This window comes from Budorcas taxicolor, chromosome 19, assembly GCF_023091745.1.
Source record: "Budorcas taxicolor isolate Tak-1 chromosome 19, Takin1.1, whole genome shotgun sequence".
Lineage (NCBI taxonomy): Eukaryota > Metazoa > Chordata > Mammalia > Artiodactyla > Bovidae > Budorcas > Budorcas taxicolor.
Window position 1 is genome coordinate 6,065,818 of NC_068928.1, and position 11,976 is coordinate 6,077,793.

Consider the following 11,976-nt stretch of genomic DNA (forward strand, 5'->3'; position numbering starts at 1 on the left):
CATAGTCTCACCGATGAGTTTTCCACTAAAAGTAAAATCAAATTTATAATTCACTTCATTTTATGAAAATACGCAGAACTGCAAACACATATGCAATACACATACATGATTAGAGATTGCTAGCTTTCTGCTTGGAACAAGAAATAAATATTTAAGAATTCTCACTCAAGATTTTTAATGTACTGACTATAAGCAAATAATATGTTGATTCAATTTTAAACTACTCAAAAACAAGAACATAGCTGTGCAGTTCTTTTTGTACAGTGCCTAGCATGAAAAAAGCACCTCATAGATGTTTTCTGGGAATGAAAATGATTTATTCTCCCAATGATCACTCTCCAAAGTACTACTCACATACAAGAGTAAGTATAGAATGTTCATAAAACTTTACAATCAGAGAAACAGCCATTGTTATTAAAATTCAGTTCAGTTCAGTTCAGTCACTCAGTCGTGTCCAACTCTTTGTGACCCCATGGACTGCAGCACGCCAGGCTTCCCTGTCCATCACCAACTCCCAGAGCTTACTCAAACTCATGTCCATCAAGTTGGTGATGCCATCCAACCTCATCCTCTGTCATCCCCTTCTCCTTTCCCAGCATCAGGGTCTTTTCCCATGAGTCAATTCTTCACATCAGGTGGCCAAAGTATTGGAGTTTCAGCTTCAGCATCAGTCCTTCCAGGGAATATTCAGGACTGATTTCCTTGAGGATTGATTGCTTGATCTTGCAGTCCAAGGGACTCTCAAGAGTCTTCTCCAACACCACAGTTCAAAAGCATCAATTCTTCGGCACTCAGCTTTCTTTATAGTTCAACATTTGCATCCATACATGACTACTGGAAAAACCATAGTTTTGACTAGAAGGACCTTTGTGGACAAAATAATGACTCTGCTTCTTAATATGCTGTCAAGGTTGGTCATAGCTTTTCTTCCAAGGAACAAGCGAAGAGCTAATTTTATGTTGCTCCACGAGTTAAAGCTTAAATATAAACGCAGTCCCAGTCCACTCTGGATTTCTTTAGAAATGTCCTGTTTTGGGCCTCACTCAGTGTAAGCAAGCTTTCACATTGGGATTTACCAGGATCAGGTTAACTAGAAAATCCCTCATAAGTTTCTAAAGGATAGTATCAGTAATTGTGTGAATGAGTAAGGAAAATTTTTGCCAAATAAGTAAGCAAGTAAAAGGATGACTCTACACTGAAATCAGATATAAACTTGAAAAATGAGATAGTATTCAAACAGATTACTTCAAAGGGTCCAAATATTTAGTGCTAAGTACATTAGTTATTTAGTTGTAACTAAATAATTATTCATTTATTATTTGTATTTTGCCAGGATTTTTGGGTGGTGGGCATCCTGTAGACCCTGCATGCACTTTACCTAATAAGAAACACATATTTATTGAACACTTACTTTGTATTATATTGCTATATATTTTTATAGATTTATTTTTAATACTCATAAGTAATCCAACAGGTAGGTGTCAGACAGGGTTGACATACAAATGAAGAGATTAAGGTGACTTGTTTTGGGAAGTCACCATTTGGAAAATGGTGAAACTAGAACCAAAGCCTGTTTAAAGTTTACCTCCTAATTCCTGTGCATTTTCTTTCTGTGTTCAGATGATATGCACTCTTTCTGTTGCTCATAGGAATTTACAGTCCCAACAGAATAAACTCTGGGTTTGGACAAGCTTGTTTTGCCAGAAAAAACATACAATCACCTTCCCACAGAACCTCTGTAGTGACCCATTGATGAGAATAGGATCAGCTCAAGAAACTGTTTGGAAACATTTTTATTCACTTAGAAATCTTTGATGTTCTCGATGTGGGTGGGTGGTGGGAAAGGGAGCCATTTGCCAAGCAGAACTGAAGTCAAACTAAAACTATTTATTTTAACGGACTTATCTTATGGAACAACGCGGAGAACAGATCTCTCGCTTTCTTTCTTTAGATAAAAATTTTAAAGTCTTGTTTCACAAAGGTACCTTTCTGTCTCCTTCTTGTTTACTTAAATAAACTATACAGGAAACAGGCATTATTGTCTTTGTGAAAGCAATTGTAAAACTTGGTAAACTAATGACCCTAAGATAGCGCATGGCCAAAGGATGAGAACACATTGTCTTCCCTCCTTCTTGACTAGGGCTCCAAGTCCACTCTGAGCTCCAGCGGACCACAGAGCCTGGTCAGCAAGTCTGCCCCTGGCATCTCTGGATGACTTCTAGCTTGAGGGGCTCCGTGGTCTCAGCGGAGCCTCTCTCCCCGGATTTATTTCTATTTATTTCCCAAGGTAAACTTAGTTTGGAAAATTTTCCTTACAGTTCCGATACGACTCGTTCTTTCTCTCTAGGGTTACAGGGTAAGGCTTTGGATTGCTTCCACAACAAAATAACATTCCTGAGTCTTCACTCTTGTACATGAAAGCAACCATAAACTGAAAGGCAGGAAATCTGAGTTTGAAGCTTTTTTCCTCTTTGTGGCCTTGGGCAAGACACCCAACCTCTCAGAGTCCCATCCGTCAGACCTCAGGGTCCTGTCTTGTAGATTCTTTACTATTCTTTTCTTTCTATTTAAAAAATCCCATTTGGGCTTCTATAATTTCCCATATCATTATCAGAGAACATAGATGAGACGACTAAGGGTAAGAGCTAACAAAACTACCCAAGCTCTCATGATATGACTGATGGGGAAGCCCAGGGATGAGTCTCTTTGGGGATAGGAAGCAAGTACTGCTGTGTCTGCAAGGTTTGGGGACACAGAAGTTTTCAAGTTGGAGAGGCAATTGGGATCCCCAAGGACTATCCAGAAAGTATCACATGAAGTGTGCACTTCTTCAGTGCTTCTCCCATCCCAGGAATCCAGGAAGAGTAACTCTCCCGCTGTGTGACTTGTACTAAAGCAGTAGATTCCTATATAAGCACCCAGTTCAGAGTCTCGCATTATAAATTAGAACAGAGAAAAGAATTAGTCTACTTGTTTAGTCTCTTTCTGAAATTCCTTTTTATGTTCTTTGAGTTTACAAGTTTACCGCTGTCAAATATATTCTGTATACCAGTGAGGAGTTAGATTACCTGCATTAGAATTGCACGGAGTACTTATAAAAAATACTGGTTTCAGGGCTCTACCCTAGACCTACTGTGTTACTGCATCAGGATGTTTGTGCATGTGTGTGTATGTTGGTAGATCTGGAATCTGTATTTTTTATTCATATCCCAAATGAAGTTTGAGATCTTCTGCTCAACACTAATGTAACAAATGGTGAGTGCATGAACCTCCACATCTCTGGTTAATACCATCAGTGGTTCCCCTTCATTGAAGAGTCACCTTCAGCTTAGATCAAATTAGATATCTGTACAATAGACTATTTCCCGTGCCTCTTGCCTATTGGTTCTTTTGGATACTCAGGATGCTATTTACTCATTTTTTCTGATACTTCAAGCATCACCTGCTTCTTTGATAAATCCTCCACCATCTTAGGACCAGGCAGAGTTGAGTTCCTTACACTGTATCCCTATACTGCTCTATGCTAGGGTTTCTCAACCTAGGCTCTTTGGACATTTGGGGCTGGATAGCTCTTCGCTGTGGGGGGCTGTCTTGTTTATCGCTGAATCTTGGGAGCATTCTTGGCTCTACCCATGAGATGCCAGTAGCAGCTCCCGAGTTGTGAGAACTGGAAATGTCTTCAGGCACCACCAAATGTCTCTTGGGGAGCAAAGCTGTACCTGGTTGAGGGCACTGCCTTAGACTTACAAACATCATAGCCCAAGCCAAGTCATGTGGGAAGTCGCTGCTCATTTATCTTCTCTGAGATCTCGAGAGTTCCAGAGTAGGGGTTTTGCGTAGTGTATGCTTGTGTCCCCTGTGCCAATGCCTAGCACCTTAAACCTTAAAACTTAAAAAAAAAAAGTCTATTTATTTGGCTGCGTCAGGCCTTCACTGTTGACTCCTGCTGTGTCATAAGGGATCTTTTGTGTGGCACGTGGACTCTCTGGGTGTGGCACGTGGACTCTGGAACGTGAGGGCTTCAGCAGTTGCTACTCACAGGCCTTGTTGCTCCGAGGCACGTGAGAGCTTATTTCCCCAACCAGGGATCTCAGCTGCGTCCCCTGCCCTGTAAGGTGAGTTCTTAAGCACTGGGCCGCCGGGGAAGCCCCCTTAGCAAAACTTGGCTGACACACTAGATGTCAGAAGAGCTACATTTTAGCTTATCTTGGTGGGCTCTATGTTTCAGATGTGGCGACTCTGGACAAACCAGTTAGCATGCCTGTGCCTCAGTTTCCCTCACTTGTAACCCTCAGCCTTGTGCCTTTGCATTGCCCATGGATGGAATGAGAACAGGTCTATAAAAGTGTGAAGTGCAGGAGGAAGCCTGCTGAAGGCCATGTGAGGAAGACAGGGTTCTCTCATGGTTTCTCCAGACACAAAGCCTGGGGAGTACTGAAAATTCAGGTTATGCAAACAGTACAGTGCCCTGTACCAATATCTGGAAGAGATCTTTAATCTGGAGCACTATAAACACAAGGAACTTTGTTAAAATGAACAGACTGTGGAAACCTTAAAGGCCCAACTCCCTGCCCCAGATATGCCTTGTGCCTCTAATAAGTACCCAGCCAGGCCTGAGGGGGCCCTCTCTGCCCTAGTCCTGTCCACTGTTCTGTGGCCTCCAGGGGCTGTCAAACCCTTTCCTTAGCCCCATTCTGTTCTGTTGTGTGCTGGGGCTCCCTTGTTTCCTGGCCTTGAATGGCAGTGGCAGGAAGTCACCAGGTTTTACATCAGTAACTGCACAGAAGAGATGGCATTAATAAGGGAGCCTCATCACTCTTTGTAAAGACTTTTTCCTCTAGCACAGCCTACGGAATGCCTCTTCAGTTATTTATTATCTTCAGGAAGGGTCTCCCCCGACCCCCTCTGTCTCTCTTTCTTTGCTTACCTACTTTATGACTTCCTTTTACACCCTGGGCATTCCATCGCTGTGGCCTCTGTGCTCTCCCAGCACTGTGGTGGGCTGGTTTATATACCTTCCTCCCTTCTTTTAACAGAATGAATTAGTTTCCATGTTGAGTTCAGCTGAGAAAAACCTCTACTGCATGGAAATGTAGGCTCTGATACTTGCGTGTATGTATGTGTGTGTGTGTGTGTGTGTGTGTGTGTGTATGCCACCATCAACTCCCCTCCAGCTGCAGTTGGCCAGAACTTCCCCATTAATTATTTCACATCCCAAACATGAAGGCTACAAAAGCATTCACAAATTGTAAAACTACACAGACATGTCAAAAAGTCCTGAATGCATATACCATTAGGGCTACAAGAGAGCTTGGTTACCATTTAATCTAGCACTTCCATTTGAAGTTTGTGACTATTGAAGCCTGACTTCCTCAGAGTATTTCCTTTGCAGTCTGACTATCTCAAAAAACCACGCTGAATCATTCTGTTCTTCTTTAAATGCATCATAGATAATCTCTATATTCCAACTTTTTCTGTACTTCATGATCCTTTCTCTAAGCTTAAAATAATAATTTCCTTTCAATACAGGGCTTGGAGATATCTCATCTGAAAGAAGCGGTAGGTGTTTCTAAAATGGTGAGGTCTATGTATTTTTACAGTAACACATGGTTTAGAGCAATGAACAGGATGTTTTTCCCATTGTTGTCATTGTTCAGCCCCTAAGCAGACTCTGTGTGACCCCATAGACTAAAAGCATGCCAGGTTTCCCTGTCCTTCACTAGCTCCTGGAGTTAAATCAAAGTCATGTCCATTGAGTCGGTGATGCCATCCAAACATCTCATCCTCTGTCATCCCTTTCTCCTCCTGCCTTCAATCTTTCCCAGCATCATGTCTTTTCCAATGAGACAGCTCTTCGTATCAGGTGGCCAAAGTATTGGAGCTTCAGCTACTGCATCCGTCCTCCCAATAAATATTCAGGGTTGATTTCCTTTTGGATTGACTGGTTTTATCCTTGCAGTCCAAGGGACTCTCAAGAGTTTTCTAGCACCACAATTGGAAAGCATCAATTCTTCGTCCCTCAGCCTCATTTGTGGCCTAAATCTCACATCTGTAAGTGACTACAGGAAACACTATAGCTTTGACTATATGGACCTTTGTCTACAAAGTGATGTCTCTGCTTTTTAATATGCTGTTTGGGTTTGTTATAGCTTTTCTTCCAAGGAGTAAGCATCTTTTAATTTTGTGACTGCAGTCTCTGTCTGCAGTGATTTTTGAGCTCAAGAAAATAAATTTGTCACTGTTTCCCCATCTCAGTCAGTTCAGTCACTCAGTTGTGTCTGACTCTTTGTGACCACATGGACTGCAGCATACCAGGCTTCCCTGTCCTTCACCAACTCCTGGAGCCTGCTCAAACTCATGGCCATCGAGTCGGTGATGCCATCCAACCATCTCATCCTCTGTCGTCCCCTTCTCCTCCTGCCCTCAATCTTTCCCAGCATCAGGGTCTTTTCCAAGGAGTCAGTTCTTCGCATCAGGTGGCCAAAGTATTGGAGCTTCAGCTTCAGCACATCAGTCCTTCCATTGAATATTGAGGACTGATTTTCTTGAGGATAGACTGGTTGGATCTCCTTGTAAGACTCTCAATAGTCTTCTTCAGTGCTCAGTTTTCTTTATAGTCCAACTCTCACATCCATACATCACTACTGGAAAAACCATAGCTTCGACTAGATGGACCTTTTTGGCAAAATAATGTCTCTGCTTTTTAATATGCTATCTAGGTTTGTCATAGTTTTTCTTCCAAGGAGCAAGCATCTTTTAATTTCATGGCGGCAGTCACCATCTGCAGTGATTTTGGAGCCCCCAAAATAAAGTCTGTCACTATTTCCACTGTTTGCCCATCTATTTGTCATGAAATGTTGGGACGGGATGCCACGCACCTGCTACTAGGTTATCTGAAGAGCTCATCAACAGTTTTTTTTTTTTTTTTTTTTAAAGAATAAGCAGTCTGTTTTATTGAGTGCTCGGTGTAGGAATCCATGGGTATTGAGGATCTCTGGGAACTTGTAAATTTCCTTCTCTGTTCTTTTTGTCCTGCTTCCATAGCCTCATGAGCGGCTGCTTCTTGTGGAAATAGATCTTGACCTTCTTCTTCCTCTTCTCCTCCAGGGTGGCTGTAACTGCCTTGTTCTCCAGCCAGCCTCTGAGCCAGGTGCCCTAGGTAGGGAAACTTCTGCACAAGGTTCAGACACACGACTCAGAGAGCACCAGGAACATCATCCACTTTTTTGTCATGGAGTGCTGGGATCCCTCAAATGCCCTGAGGCAGTCCAGAGCAGCCTGGCCTCGTGTCGTCCTGGGGGCAGCATGCCTGTGGGCAGAAGACACCGAGCCTGCCCAGTGGGGCATGCAAAGACATTGCTGCCCCTGCCAAGCAGGTGGGGTGGTGGCCACAGAGGGCAGTGCCTGTGGACTCATCTCATGAACGGGAAACTTGAACATGAGAGGGAAAAGTCCTCATCGCTGGCCTCCTGGACAGCTTTATTGAGAAGCTTGGCAGCCTAAGATCCCAGTGTTATTCACTGCTGATCAAGAATGATGTGTCCTTGGGAATTTCAGACCAGTAAAAATTAAAATGAGGAGGGAGAGACTGGTATAGGATTTCAAACTTTTTTTGAGCACCCAACTTGAAGAAAAAGCTGAGAATTAATAGTGCCTCCTGCCCTGTACACTATTCCAAAACTCATTCTACTGAGAAATTCTTCACATTTATGGTTTTATTTTTCATTTTTCTAATTACATTTTAAATTAGGTCTTTAAGAAAGAAGTTGGTGCCTCTTACACTTTTCAGAGTGGTCTGAGAAATGCCATATCAATGTATCTGAGGAAAAAATAGGAAAACAAGATTTTTTACAGTTTTGTTTTTCAATCAATACCTAAAATAGTGACCAGAAGCAAAAATTCACTGGTGCATCCCCAAGCAGGATTCTAGGCAGTCAGATTCATCTCCCCCCACCTCCCAAGCTGTGGACTCCACGCTGCCTCTGCAGTCCCCTAGAACAGATAAATATTGTAGGACAAAATGAACAGACTTCTGATGGGTTTCACTGGTGGCTCAGATGGTAAAGAATCTGCCTGCAATGCCTGAGACCTGAGTTTTATCCCAGGGTTGGGAAGATCCTCTTAAGAAGGGAATGGCTACCCACTCCAGTATTCTTGCCTGGAGAATTCCGTGGACAGAGGAGCCTCTCAGGCTACAGTCCATGGGGTCCCAAAGAGTCAGACACGACTGAAAGACTTTCAATTCACTTCACTTCACTTCATGATGGCAAAGAGCATCAGGAAGAAAATACCCACCACTCTGGCAAAGAGGACTCTGGATTCCTGTGAGCTGTGAGTGTGGAGTTTGCAGTCAGTGGAGAGAAATGACTTGCTCTCCCCTGTGCTGCTCAACCCCCTTTGCCCTTCCTCTCCCAGAGCCTTTGACAAAAGGATGCTGCTGCCCCTTCAGCTGACTTCCCTCCTCCCTCCCTTCCACAGCCAACCAGTCACAAATCTGGGGAAGTAACCAGGGAACGGCTCCATACAGACCAAGCAGAAGTGAAGAGACTAAATTTCTCACTAGGGACCCAGTCCCATCCCTTTGTATCCAAATGAAGTCTGTATGGCATGCACACAGGAGGAGATCTCATCTGTATCCAGATGCCTTAGGAATGATTCCTCCTGAATGAGTTTCTTCTCCCCGTTCCCTCTCACACTCTGGGAAAATCATCTCAGAACAATGATGGTTGGGAATTGGAATGGGCCAAGAATTGCCAAGCAATAAATGTCATGTCACAGCAGACATTGACAAAGGTCCCATGTGAGTCTCAGATGGCATCTCTGGGGATAGAGTTAACACTGATGGGACAGATTTTGCATAAATGATGTAATTTGTTTTCAAAGAACAATTTTACTTATTTAAATCAAAATGAACAAAAAAGCTCCAATTCACCTATGACACTCAATCCAAACACAAATCTGTTCTCTGTATCTATGAGCTTGCTTTCTTTGGCTAAATAAGTATTTCAAAGAACATGAGTACCACCATCCACAATCATGATTATTTTTTAAAAGAAAGACCACTTTAGAGCAAAAACAAGAAACAGGACATACCCTCTCCACACTGCTTTTATTTTTCATATTTTTTTCAGTGCATCTCTCCAAATCAGCTCAGGCCAGTTCAGTCGCGCCGTCGTGTCCTACTCTTTGCGACCCCATGGACTGCAGCACGCCAGACTTCTTGGTTCATCACCAACTCCTGGAGCTTGCTCAAACTCATGTCCATCAAGTCGCTGATGCCATCCAACCATCTCATCCTCTGTCAACCCCTTCTCCTCTTGCCTTCAACCTTGCCCAGCATCAGAGTCTTTTTCAGTGAGTCAGTTCTTCCCATCAGGTGGCCAAAGTATCAGAGTTTCAGTTTCAGCATCAGTCCTTCCAATGAATATTTAGGACTGAGTTGCTTTAAGATTGACTGGTTTGATCTCCTTGCAGTCCAAGGGACTCTCAAGAGTCTTCTCCAACACCACAGTTCAAAAGCATCAATTTTACACCACTCAGCTTTCTTTATGGTCCAACTCTCTCATCCATACACGACTACTGGAAAAATCATGGCTTTGACTAGACTGATCTTTGTCAGCAAAGTTATATCTTTGCTTTTAATATGCCATCTAGGTTTGTCATAGCTTTTTCCCAAGGAGCAAGTGTCTTAATTTCACGGCTGCAGTCACCATCTGCAGTGATTTTGGAGCCCAAGAAAAGAAAGGCCTGTCACTTTTTCCATTGTTTCCCCATCTATTTGCCGTGAAGCGATGGGACTGGATGCCATGATCTTCGTTTCTTGAATGTTGAGTTTTAAGCCAGCTTCTTCACTCTCCTCTTTTACTTTCATCAAGAGGCTCTTTATTTCCTTTTCACTTTCTGCCATAAGGTTGGTGTCATCTGCATATCTAAGGTTATTGATATTTCACCTGGCAATCTTGATTCCAGCTTTTGCTTCATCCACCCTGGCATTTTGCGTGATGTACTCTGCATATAAGTTAAATAAGCAAGGTGATAATAAACAGCTTTGATGTACTCCTTTCCCAATTTGGAACCAGTCTGTTGCTCCATGTCCAGTTCTGTTGTTTTTTGACCTGCATACAGATTTCTCAGGAGGCATGTAAGGGGGTTTGGTATTCCCATCTCTTTAAGAATTTTCCACAATTTTTTGGTGATCTACCCAGTCAAAGGCTTAGTCAATGAAGCAGAAGTAGGTGTTTTTCTGGAATTCTTTTAATTTTTCTATGATTCTGCAGATGTTGGCAATTTGATCTCTGGTTTCTCTGCCTTTTCTAAATCCTGCTTGCACATCTGGAAGTTCATGGTTCATGTACTGTTGAAGCCTAGCTGGAGAATTTTGATCATGACCTTGCTAGCATGTGAAATAAGTATAATTGTGCGGTAGTTTGAGCATTCTTTGGCATTGCCTGTCTTTGGCATTGGAATTAAAACTAACCTTTTCCAGTCCTGTGGCCACGGCTGAGTTTTCCAAATTTGCTGGCATATTGAGTGCAGCACATTAAGAGCGTAGTCTTATAGAATTTGAAATGCCTCAGCTGGAATTTAATCACCTCCACTAGCTTTGTTAGTAATGATGCTTCCTAAGGCCCACTTGACTTCACAATCCAGGATATCTGGCCCTTGATGAGTGATCACACTATCGTGCTTATCTGGGCCATTAAGATCTCTTTTGTATATTTCTTCTATGTATTCTTGCCACCTTTCTGAGTATCTTCTGCTTCTGTTAAGTCCATATCATTTCTCTCCTTTATTGTGTTCATCTTTGTATGAAATGTCCCTTGGTATCTCTAATTTTCTTCAAGAGATTTCTAGTCTTTCCCATTCTATTGTTTCCTCTATTTCTTTGCATTGATCACTGAGGAAGGCTTTCTTATTGCTCCTTGCTATTCTTTGGAACTCTGCATCCAGATGGATATATCTTTCTTTTTCTTCTTTGCCTTTTACTTCTCTTCATTTCTCAGTTATTTATAAGGTGTCCTCAGACAACAATCAAGATAGCCTTGATCACAACATCTTGTACAATGTCCCAAATTGTCATCCATAGTACTCTGTCTATCAGATCTAATCCCTTCAATTTGTTTGTCATTTCTACTGTATAAGATATTTGATTTAGGTCATACCTGAATGGTCTAGTGGTTTTCTCTACTTTCCTCAGTATAAGTCTGAATTTTGCAATAAGGAGTTCATGATCTGAGCCACAGTCAGCTCCCAGTCTTGTTTTAGCTGTCTGTATAGAGCTTCTCAATTTTGACTGCAAAGAATATAATTAGTCTGATTTCAGTATAGATGATGTGTTAATGTACATGTGTAGTCATTTCTTTTGTTTTTGGAAGAGGGATTTTTCTGTGACCAGTGTATTCTTTTGGCAAAACTCTGTTGGCCTTTGCCCTGCTTCATTTTGTCCTCCACGGCCAAACTTGCCTGTTACTCTAGGTATCTCTTGACTTCCTACTTTTGCTTTCCAGTCCCCTATGATGAAAAGGACATTTTGTGTGTGTGTGTGTGTTAGTTCTAGAAGGTCTTGTAGGTCTTCATGGAACCATTCAAATTCAGCTTCTTTGGCATTAGTGGTTAGGGCATAGACTTAGAGTACTGATACTGAATAGTTTGCCCAGAAAATGAACATAGATAATTCTGTTGTTTTTGAGATTGAATCCAAGCACTACATTTCGGACTCTTGGTTGACTATGAGGGCTACTCCATTTCTTCTAAGGGATTCTCAGAAGAATCCCTTATACCTACCACACTAGTAGGTATAATGGTCATCTGAGTTAAATTCACCCATTTCAGTCCATTTTAGTTCACTGTTTCCAAAAACGTCAATGTTCACTCTTGCCATCTCCTGTTTGACCACTTCCAATTTACGCTGATTCATGAACTTAACATTCCAGGTTCCTATGCAATATTCTTCTTTACAGCATCAGACTTTATTTT

General features: G+C 42.1%; 1 non-coding gene across 1 annotated transcript; it reads right to left on the bottom strand.

Annotated features, from left to right (window-relative positions):
* Positions 1–7,384: 7,384 nt before the first annotated feature.
* On the bottom strand, positions 7,385–7,469 carry LOC128065713 (small nucleolar RNA Z195/SNORD33/SNORD32 family). The gene has a single exon (XR_008201095.1). It is a non-coding gene; the product is annotated as a small nucleolar RNA Z195/SNORD33/SNORD32 family (small nucleolar RNA).
* Between the last annotated feature and the right edge of the window lie 4,507 nt (positions 7,470–11,976).